The sequence below is a fragment of the Strongylocentrotus purpuratus genome, unplaced genomic scaffold, assembly GCF_000002235.5.
Source record: "Strongylocentrotus purpuratus isolate Spur 01 unplaced genomic scaffold, Spur_5.0 spur5_scaffold_8, whole genome shotgun sequence".
Lineage (NCBI taxonomy): Eukaryota > Metazoa > Echinodermata > Echinoidea > Camarodonta > Strongylocentrotidae > Strongylocentrotus > Strongylocentrotus purpuratus.
This window is the reverse complement of record NW_022145614.1, coordinates 10958643-10970829: the sequence shown is the minus strand read 5'-3', so window position 1 is coordinate 10970829 and position 12187 is coordinate 10958643. Positions and strand designations below refer to the sequence as shown.

General features: G+C 38.6%; 1 pseudogene; it reads left to right on the top strand.

Annotated features, from left to right (window-relative positions):
• The window catches only part of LOC105442497, a 3213-nt pseudogene extending 310 nt beyond the window's left edge, over positions 1–2903 (top strand).
• Positions 2904–12187: the final 9284 nt, after the last annotated feature.

Genomic DNA, 12187 nt, shown 5'->3' with positions numbered 1-12187 from the left:
GTTTCTACGGCTCTCACCAAGTGTCTTAGTTTCATTGAAGGCATCCAAGTGTGGTTCGAACCCTACACTTACTGCAGAATCACCCAAGTGACTATAAAGCAACAGCTAGACCTTGATGTACCGGCCGAATACGAAGGGAATGAAGAGATTTATAAACGAATGGCTGATCACTTTAAAGAGACCGGGCAGGGGAACACAACCACACCAGAGAACCTTTCGTAAGTTTTACATAATATGTGGCCAGTGGCGAATCCAGGCCCCCCCCCCCCCACGCCACTGAACGAAATATTTGACGACTTTCGGGGGCAAAAAAAAAATGTGGAGAGAAAGGGAAAGAAAAAAAAAGAGAAAAAAGAAAGGTAGGGGAGATCAGTTGCGATTTTTCCGCCAACAAAGTGTAGATCGGGGGGGGGGGGCGGGGCACTGGCGTACTGATCGGGGAGGGGGTTTATTTCTGATTTCATAACCGTTACGGTGGTTTACACAATGCTGAAATGACATAATTTTCCGAGATTTTTCCTCAATTTTCAGTAAATTATACATTTTTATGCGTTGGTTGTAAAATGACAAATTCCTAAATTTACAGCCAGGCAAGAAATATGCTTCTTGAGATGCCTACATGTCAGGGCCCGCGGAACGGCCCCACTTTTTTGACAAAGTAAATTAAAGTGAAATATAAAGAAAAAGAGCAAGCAAGAAAGAATAGTTAACTGCCAGTGTCACAACAACAGAATAAGGTATCAAAAAATGCTCATCTGACCGTAATTTAGTGTCTAAAACCCTTGAGCTTCTGGGGGCTCCGCCCGCTGGACCCCACGCCAATCAGTGTCCTGCCAGTGTCACAAATAAGGTATAAAAATATGTTCACCTGACCGTAATCAAATATCTAAAACCCCTGAGCTTCCGGGGGATCTGCCCCTGGACCCCGCCTAGGGCCCTAAGGCGGACCCTGAATTCTAATATGACAGTAATTTAATGCCTAAAACCCCTGAGATTCCGGGCTGTCCGCACCCTCAACCACACCAGGGCCCGAAGGCGGGCCCCTGAATTTCCGGGAGCGGACAAGGTATCAAAATATGTTCATCTGACCGCAGACGCGTAGCCATGGGGGCGGTGCCCCCCCCCCCGAAAAAAAAAAAACGGCCAAAAAAAAAAAAGAGAAGAGAGAAAAAGAAGAGGACGTAGGAAGAAAAAGGAGCAGACAAAATCGTGAATCCTCTGAAATGTGGTAATTCCAAAAGACCAGCAAATAATGAACCTTGACCAGTAACTCAACCGAAAGCTAAATTTAGTAAAATGAAACCAGTTGGCGAGGAGGCGACTGTGTTCGGGCTTGGACCAAAAAAATTCGTACAGAGGGAGGAGATCTGACCATTAGCTGCATGTTATAACTTGTAAAGTTGTAAGAGGGAAATAATGTCGATAATGATGAAATAGCAAAGAAGTTAAGAGTATAATGGGTACCACCAATTCAATAGAACTTTTTATTAAAAAAAGAGCCCCCGTCAGTACTAAAAGAGCCCCCGTGAGAAGGCTCACAGGGGCTCTTTTTTGGAAGAGCCCCCGTAGACAAAAAATTAATTTGAGCCATGCCCCGCGTACCCTAGCTCCCCCCAACCGAATGTTGAAAAGAGCAGGGGAAAGAATAAAGAGAATATTGGATGGGAAAAATTGAGAGGACGTTAAATTTCCTCTTTTACAACTTTTAAAGATTGTGATAACAAGGACCACATTAATATGGTTCCAAAATATTGAACTATTTTCCTCAGTTACAGATTGATCAGTAATAACATGGTAAAATTGTGTTTAATCTGTTGCAGGATTTAGGCCCTGTTTCACGAAACTTGTTATCAATAACACATTTTCTCTACGCCAATCAAATGCCACGATTTCAGTAGCTTATAACAATTATTGTAACTTGTTATTGATAACAAGTATTATGAAACAGGACCCTGAAAGGCCATGCCCAGGCCCGACGAAAGACTGATTTTGATGATAGACAAGTAGTTTCAAACTTTTAATTCATGCCCCGTTTTTTCTTCTTCTTTTTAACAGTTATGCATCGATAGTTCGTTTCTTGGAGCAGTCAGTAAGCCGTCATGTCTTGGTGAAGGATATGTCTTTTGCTCTGTCACCTGAACAGTACAAGTTCCTCCCAAAAGGCTTCAAGCATATCTTCTTAATTCGACATCCTCTCAAAGTGTTTAATTCGCTTCGAAAATCAGCATTTGACCAACTATCAGCCTTGGGCACGTTAAAAGGCGAATCCGCAGTTGAGGAAACGTTCGACGTAGGACGCGACTACCCGTTCCCAAACGCAGGAGGTGGATCAGTACATAAAGATGTTTATGACATGTGGAAGTATGTCAAAGAAAATCTAGACGCCGAATCCATTGTTGTCGACAGCGACGAGCTGTTGACGAATCCAGCCGAATTACTACCGAAGATCTGTCGAGCGGCCGGACTGCCATACGACGAATCGCTCTTGAAGTGGGATGGGTCTTCCGAAGTGACGAAGAGTTGGATGGTTCCTTTGGACGACCTCGTAGAGAATTTTGTGTACTTCTACGGCAGAGCTATCAGGAGCAGCGAATTTCTGCCGGCAAGGAAGATGCCATCACGTGATGACATTCGACCTGACGTCATTAGATGTACCGATCAGGCTATGAAGTATTATGACGAAATGTATGAAGTTAGGATCAAGGTCTAAGTAATTTATCCATCATACACCTTGTTGTGAGTTGCTAACCAGGACACCAATATGCTTGAATCTATATTAGCAGCCGTGGGACAGGGGCGCACAGTATTGGGATTCAATTATAACTATTTTGTTATTATATCAATTACCACTGTATACTTATAACCTACATTGTTTATTACTAATTTGTGATCACTCACGAAACTATACCACTTGTTGATTGACTTGTTTATATAATTGTTTTATTTAGTTTAAAATGAATCGGACTAATAATAAGAAAGTTATGGCAGTGTATGAGTGTTTGAAACATGCAAATCTCAAATAGGCGATTTGGTTACTGGATTGTGACGATGTCGCGGATAATAATCTCTCTCATTCGTGTTGCTGTTTTTCTCTTAAGCGTCTTTCCCTTTGGGGCAATATTCAAAATATATTGTGGATAACATATTATTAAGTGTTCTCTAAAAATAAATGACACTCTCGAGTCATATATTTTGAAAAATTGACGTTTATGATTTAGGTCATTTCGTATGTTGGAACAATTGGAAAGTTGCCCAGCGCTTCGTCATAGTGACTCTACCGATTCAGAAAATTTGAAGTGCCCATACGTTCAGTGATTACAGCTTACAAAACAAAATATTCATAACTTTTTTATTCTTTGTCTGATTTCGTTTAAAATTGTACCAGCCTGCCCCTCTGATTTGTCAGCTTTCTTTTAGAATAGTTTGCTATAAGGGTTAGATTTCCCTTTAAAGTAGATATTCATTGATTTTAAAAACTAACTTTATTTACATTATTGCAAAGCTGAAACTAAAGAGGCTGTTCACACCGCAATGAGATAGCGCGGTCTATCGTAGCACCCCCTTTTTTCTAGCGCGCGAAAGACCGCGCTCTCTCTCGTGGACCACCACACAAGAGGTGCTCTAGTGGCACGCCGTTTTGGCTCTCCGTGGCTCGCTGTTGGGCGGACCGAAACGACGTTGTACCTTTAACACAGCAGAGATAGCGTGGTCTAGCGCGCTATCTCTGCCGTTGTGAACAGCCTCTTTGATTCGGTAAGGCTATAAAAATTCAATGCTTGGAAACATTCGTAGTAATGCTTATTATAAATTACAAAACGCTTAAATACAGCCCCGGCATAGCGCCTGAAGAGGTCTCCGAACGCTGCTGAGAGGTGTGACATCACAGGATGGACTTGATTTGCACAAGCAGACGATGTCCCATGACATCTCACACATTTTCAGTGCATGTTTTTTCATCTTCTCTTGAATTCTTTTTCTTACTTCACTACCGTCAGGTTAAATGTATAATAAATTGCCTCACTCTAATCCCGCGCATGGTTTTATTTTGATGACAAAATGCAGCGACACAAAAATAAAGGAATCTGTCTCTTGTAAACAAAATACGACGCCATTGTATATTCAGCTGCACACACCGCGGTATGTTCGGCGTTTCAAGAGGGAACAAATGCCGTCCTATTATCATTCCAGGATTTTTCAATTTGAAAGTCTGGTTTCTTTGATTATTAATTAACACCTATCCTGTGTATTTACAAACAACAGATTTTAGTTATCAGAATCAGTTTCATATCCCCTTTTGAATGGTTTGAAATGCCATCACATTTATATACACTAAACTCATTATAAGTTGAGAAATAATAGCTTTGCAATTAAGTTCATTCTTTATGAAATGTCGTCTGCATGCTTGGGCAGCATTGGTCCATTATGTGACGTCATTAAAACATCGTTATTTTTCCGGCAAATCTCTCGTATATCCCAGCTGCTATGTAGGTGGTTGTATGTGTATTTTTATAAATCACCCGAATAATATGTAATTGACCTGAAACTTGTACGATTGCCATCTATAAGCTTACCAGTTTCTAGTGATACATTATAGTTGACATATTTGTGATTTTCTTTGAATTTCCACTTTAACTAGAAGATTATGTTTTGGTGAAGGTGAAAATAGTTTGTGAGCTTTCTAATTCCTTGTGTGTAAAACCATAAGAGAAATGCCCCTGAAAAAATTTGCAAATGTCCTCGAAGTCGAAATATGATGAGATTGAGCTCTATAAAGTTTGGATAAAACATTCAAATGAGTGTAGTTCCACATTATCATAGTCCCACTCAGGCGCGTACGCAAGGGGGGGTGGGAAGGGTTTGGGGTTAACCCCGCCCCACCTTGGACCTTTTTTATGTGTATGGTTTGGAGGAACCCCCTTTTTTTCTGGTTAAAAAAAAAAAGAAGTGGTAATGGGTGACCCAAAAAAGCCGAACCTACCCCTCCCCCCCAAGCACAAAACAAAACAAATATGTCCTCTTACCTCCCCCCCCCCCCCCGCTTATTCAGCGGCTGGTCAAGTCGTTGCGAAATTTTTGGGATAAAAAAAAAAGAAGAATATGTCCTCTTATCCCCCCTGCTTATGCAGCGGCTGGCTGAGTCGTTGCGAAATTTTCGGCGAAAAAAAAAAATCCCGCGTATGCGCCAGGTCCCACTGTATAAGGATGTTCAACTCAATTTAGCTACCTCCTTTTCAATTTCCTGATTGTAAACCCTCAAACTATTTACCATACTCAATATAGTTTCTCTCACCTTTATTGTATGACCAGAATACAACTTTATCTGTTACAATTTGGGAAATGACGAAACGATAAAGAAGAAAGAAGGCATTATCACAAGATACATAAAAGGTTCACGTAGGATAATATGTGAAATCACTGAGTAGGAAAGGAGGAAAATGAAACGAAGTAAAACAATAAACGGGAAGAAGGAAGATTGAAGAAAAAAATTTTCTTTCTGCCCACTTTTTATTCAGATACTTTATGAAGAAGAAGTGAAATCTGTAAACGTGACTCTCTATTCTCCTACATACAGGCGCGTACGCAGGGGAGGAAGGGGGGGGGGGTTAGGGGTTAACCCCCCTTAACTTTTTTATGTGTGTGTTTTCGAGGAAACCCCCCTTTTTTTTTAATTGTGGTAATGGGTGACCCCAAAAAGCCGACCTTACCCCCCCCCCCCCCCCCGAAAAAAATTCCTGCGTACGCGCCTGCCTACATACACCTTTAGCGTCCCTCCCCTGGCTGCTATGGATTAAAACATTTATTCTTAATATATCATGGTAGTAATTGGAATCTGCATTTATCTCGATTCTTTTGTTTACCCCCATATTTTCAAGTTTTCAATTATATTTATGCATTTGTTTGTGTATTTCAGTTATAACATTTTATGTAAATTAATTATATATATATTACTACATATAATTACTGTTTGATATTTTGTATTTGATTTTTTTCAATAAATGCAGAAAAAAAACATCTGCTAATTGTACATAACTGCTGTCTCTGTAGAACGTACACTATTGCCACAAAAACTGCATAACAATATAATGTAGTGACTTAAATGTACATAATAATAAAGGCTATTTACAGCATTTTTTTAACAACCATTATTCGTTTGTGTTATTTGAAGTTTGAAATGTTATTGATGTAGTTTTGGACCTTTAGACCTGAATGATAGGAGAAGAGTGTGTGTGTGTGAGAGAGAGAGAGAGAGAGAGAAAAGGAGCAACTAGATGTGAGGGAGAAATAAATGAAGTTCCAGCTGTCGCACAATGCGGGAATTTGTAGAGCACCAACGTAAATGTAGGAAAAAATGCAGTATGTTGCTGCCCAATACTTTTCAATGTACCTTAAACCCTTACTGTACTCCAGGGAGGGGACCTGGGAGGCCCCCCTCGACATTTTCGGAGATTGCGCCGCAACCGCTTGGAATTTTGAATTGTCGTTTCATGACTTTTTTTCAAAACTCTAACGCACATTTTGATACCATTTCCGTCGAAATCGGATATACCTGTAAGGTGTTACATAACAATTAGTATGCGCATGTCATCAAAAAGTGCATCATTTACAAGCAGAAATGTGAATACAGGTTTAGATGTATTTATTTATTTATTCGGTTTTAAAACATCAACACATAGTTCAGGAACTCATAATGGTTGATTTACAATGAAATTGAATAGTGTAAACAAAATTGAACCAAAATATATACACTTCAGACAAACATGTTGTTTTACGCACATGAAAAAGGGTTACAATACAATATTCAACGGCTGGTTACATGTAGCTAGACCGAGGCGAGAGATGACGAGGAAATCGAGAAGGAGAGAAATGACGAGAGAGAGAGAGAAGGGAAGAACTCATGTGGGGGAGAAATAGATAAAGATCCAGAATTTGTAAAGTACCAACGGAGATGCCTAAACAAAGGCGCTGATGAACCTGAAGAAAAAATGTTGTATTTTGCTGTCCAATACATTTCAACGTACCTTTATTACGATGATGAAGATGATGATGATGATGATGGTGTTGACGATGATGAACGCGTGTGCTCACGTGTATGTGTGTGTGCGTATGTGTGTTTGTGTGATTGTGGGATTGTAAGACGTGTGAAACGGGGATAATCATTATGTATACATAACTTCCTAGTGGGGATATACTGGCAACTGTGGATATCCCCAGTTGTTAACTTTCTCATTTTTTGCTAATTTTAGTGAGAGTCACCCGAGAGGAGTCTACCACCCATTTCCTGGAAGAGTTCCAAAACATCCACATTTTCAAGCGCTACTTTGTGTGTCATCTGAGATTTTAAAATTCTGATATTATTTTTTTTGGATGAACAGCGCCTAGTAAACTCTCACATAAAAACAGAAGGCTAAATTCTTGTTATTCTGTGACAAAATGTAATTTTATTCATATATCTGGCGTTACATGCATCAACGAAAAGGAATCCTTATGAAAACACCTCAAATTCCAATATCCCCAGTTTCATAGTATAGATATATCGACTGCTACGCGCGCGCCGAGGGGTCATAATAATGATGTAACGTCCCCTTGAGCCTATAGAAATAGCTAGGCTATGCCTCGAATATTCAAGCAGTCCATATATTTTGTATATACAGAATTCACAAAATAGTCTACAAGAATTCTTACCTTATCATTGTCTTGAGTAAAGATTGGTTAAAACATCACAGATAATCTGAGACACTGTCTGTTAATCTTCGCTGGAAAGTTGCCTGAATATTACGATCATTCGGGAATCACCCTCTTCTTCTTCTTCTTCTGTTTGGGCTCAATGGCAATTAGTCAGTTGTGAGTATTGTCGTCAAAATACTTTACGTCACGTGATTATATCTCTTATTTTTTATTATTGTTGATATTTGTATATTCATCTATCGAAAAAAATAATGTCGAAGCAGTTTTGTGCAACTCACCAAATTAACCACGCTCCCCCACTCAGTTCCACATAGCGTTTGCCCTGCCCTTGTCTATACGATGCCATCTTACCACTCAGGAATCACATTACGCTGACTTTTCGGCGAGCCTAGGTAACTCAGGCATAGGCTAGGGGGCATTTGTGCACCTAAGTGTTCCGAGTCGTTGCTTATTCAATTTCAAAATTTGACAATAAGACAAAATGTAAGCAAAAGTTTTGTGTGCTTGATTAGTGTTACTTTAAAGTGCGGATTATTTGTTATATATCTATAGCGACATCAACACATACAAAACATAATAATGTGGAACAAATAAACTTCAAGCTTCAAACTCCCGATTAATTTTACTTTGTTTTATTTACCTTCTATTTCTTATGTCATACTCCGTGTTTTCACATTTTCTTACGTGAACCTTTCATGTATCTTGTGATTATGCCTGCTTCTTTCCGTTTCTTTTCGGTCTTTTCCAATACTGTTACAGAAAAAGTTCTATTCTGGTCATGAGAGAAACTATTGAGAAAAATAAATATATTATGTAGCGATTAATTATGAATTGTGAAGTTTGAGGGTTTAAAATCAGCAAATTTAATAGGAGTTGGCTAAATTGTGCTAAAAATCTACTCAGTGAGACTATAATGTGGAACTACACTCAATTGTAGCCTGAAAGTTTGGTTCAAACTTTTGACCTCTCTCATTTATAAGAAAAAATCTGCCAGCAATTAACTTTCTTTGAAGAAAAAACTTGGAAGTTTTAAACCTAATATGGCTCCTTGCTCTCTCACATCTCGTTCTTGATTTACCTAGCCATTATGAGTAGACAAGTGCTAACGTTATATTCGCTTTATCGCCCAGGATACTATAGCATTTTCACACACAGCTAAAATTCATCGTATCTAGAGCTGATTAGTTTAAAGTTGTTTAACTCAACAGTTTTAAACAGCTTTAAAGAAATTTTTCCCTGTGTGAACATCGTTTATACGATGTTCGGATAGATACGAAGTCGCGATTCATACGCCCCTCAAAGCAGGCTGCAGATACGAAGTTCGTATCTAGAGAGCTTGACATTTTGTGTGTGAAGTGTTCAAACGTGTTTAAACTGGATGGAGCGTGTGCTTTGTTTGATATGACCTGACCTTCAATGCGCAATGGCACTACTGCACATTTTAAGAGCAGTAGTTAATCACGAAACGATTAACGATCGCACCGAAATTTCTGTGTGTGAATGATGTTGTATGTAAAGCTGATTAGTTTTAAAGCGCTTTAAAGAAAAAGAGAAAGAAGGAAGAAGGCATAATCACAAGATACATAAAAGGTTCACGTAAGATAATATGTGAAATCACTGAGTAGAAGGGCATAAGAAAAGAAGGAAAATGAAACAAAGTAAAAGAATACGGGAAGAAGGAAGATGGAAAAATATATTGATCATTGTACATAAATGCTGCCTTTGTAGAACGCACACTTTTGCCAGAAAAACTGCCAAGTTACAATGTAACTTCAACATGAACATAGTTACTTTCAGTTACTGAAACGGGAAGCGAATTTCCTTCCCATTCTACCGCATTCCAAAGCACGCACCTGGGAACATTAGGAAAGCATGATTGAACCTTTAGACTCTAACATGAATGACAACGGGGCCTATGTTGAATTCTTTGAACACTCGACCCCCCCCCCCTGTCTCTCCAGTCCCTCGCATTTCGACATGATTATCAATTATATACATTTTAAATACATATTCATATGTGTACACATAATTATAAAATGTCACATAATGTTGGTGCCGAAACCCGGGAAGGCTTAAAGCTTATCAACACTAGTGTGGCTAGGAGGGATTAGACCACGCAGCGAGGTCACTGACAGGTGGCAATCTCATCAACTCAGCTCTCAAATAACATAAGAAATAGAGGATCATGGGGGACCAACAGGCACCGATTGGGGAAGTTTTCTATATAGAGGGAGCAAGTAGCTACAAGTAGGACAATGGGGCTTTAAGTACAAGGGGAATTTGGTCCTAGCTTACCCTAACATATCAAACGAAAAAGAAGAAACCAATAGCAACTATATAATACCGATATTATTATATATTTCAACAAATCAAAGAAAACCAACACAGCATCGTCGAGGCAGCAGCGTGAGATGGAAACCCCCTGTACCCTGTGACGTCAAGGCTCCGGCCAGCGGGCAACGTCACCCTTCGTATTCGGCCGGTACATCAAGGTCTAGCTGTAGCTTTATATTCACTCGGGTGGTTCTGCAGTAGGTGTAGGGTTCGAACCACACTTGGATGCCTTCAATGAAACTAAGACACTTGGTGAGAGCCGTAGAAACAGAGCGAGGTACACACCAGATAATTGTACGACTTACACTATCACGAGCAGCTCGCCCTTCACTTGCAAGGGTACCTTCTGCTATTTCACTTCCAATGCAAGGCGATTCCATGATTAATATTCAAGGTATATAAGGTTCAAATGATCGGTTAATCTAAACAATTATTTAAAGTGTTGAAAGTTATTATACCATGTAACAAAGTCGGAGTAACGTCCACATGAACAAACCTGTAGTTAGTTTCAGTATAGGGTCCATGCTTTCAACTGAAACGGCCAGAAGGCGAAGTTTCTTCCCACACTACCGCCTTCCATACTCCAACGCATGCACTTGCATGGATCATTGACAAATTTAGACAAACACTATTGAACCTTTGAACTTTATTCAGTTCAATTCAATTCAATTCATACATTTGTCCTCTTTCATTTTTTTCATATTTACAATGATGGTATATTTGTACGTATTCACACAAATATATATATATATATACGTATAGATCAATTCGCACAATACAACAAATTAACAAAAATGAATTGAAAGAGAAGGAGGGCCGACTAAAAAGTGGCGCTTGTAGGGCGTAGGCCCCCCTGTGCAAGTAATTATTATGACAAAATATTTTATGGGGGAAAAAATTAAAAAAACAATAGCAATAATTGATTCAGTAATACAAAAATCATTTCTTAACGCAAAACAATAATAAATATATACATAAAAAGAAACAATCAAAGTTACACAAACATCAAAGTAGCATTATCTCACCGTACAGATTATATTTGATTGGGGAAAAAAATAGCCTAGTCATTATTCAGAAAAAAAAGCATTGAGGTCTACTTTTGAAAATTTGTATCGAATTACACTGATCATTTGACCATCGTATTCTACTATACAAATTTTCACACTATGGTATACGTGGAAGGGCCTTGGAGTGGTTCGAAAGCTACGTCAGGGGTAGAAAACAATATGTACCCATAAATGGAGTAGACTCAGCCTTTCAACAGTTAATTTGTGGAGTTCCACAAGGATCTCTTCTGGGGCCTCTTTTATTTATATTGTATATGAATGACTATCAAAACTCATCCAATGTTTTGTCGTTAATATTATTTGCTAATGATTCTTCTGTGTTTTGATCACACAAAAACCCCAATGCACTATTTGAAACCGTTAATCTTGAACTGGAACTTGTTGAAGAGTGGATTTGTGCTAAACAAACTTTCCTTGAATTAAAATAAAACTCAATGTATACTCTTCAGCAACTCTATTTCGGGATTGCCTGGCAGTGTTTACATTATTAAAACTGTCATAAACTTCGTTGATTCGTCAAAATTCCCTGGTTTTTTCATTTACAATAAACTTTCTTGGGGAAATTCGTTTAATTACCAGCTGGACAAATTATTGATACTTTAAAAAACGGGTCATACGAATAATCTGCCACATTGATAGGTTAAGCCACACTAATAGTTTATTTGTATTTTAAAAAATATTGAAAGTTCATGACTTGTATAATTTCTTTTTAGGCTGTTTTATGTTTAAATTTAATTCTAACGAACTTCTTCATGCCATCACGTCGACATGCCAAAAGAATCAACAACTTCATAATTATCCAACCGACCGGCAGTCTTCCTTTTTCCACTTATACAAATTGAGAACTTTACTATAAAAAATAAAAAAATATTTTTACTCGTCCGGTTTACTGGAACTCCATGGAAATGCCGCTCAAACTGCTGCCCAATTTAAGTACTTTTAAAAATCACTTGAAACGTAAACTTCTTCCTCAGAATGAAAATGCTTAAGAGGGTCATCATGATGATGTCCATCGTTATTATCATACCTCGTTGGTTGGCTGCACCACATACCCGTTTTGATCTTCTTTTGTCTTGTTTTTCGTCTTATATATTTTGTAA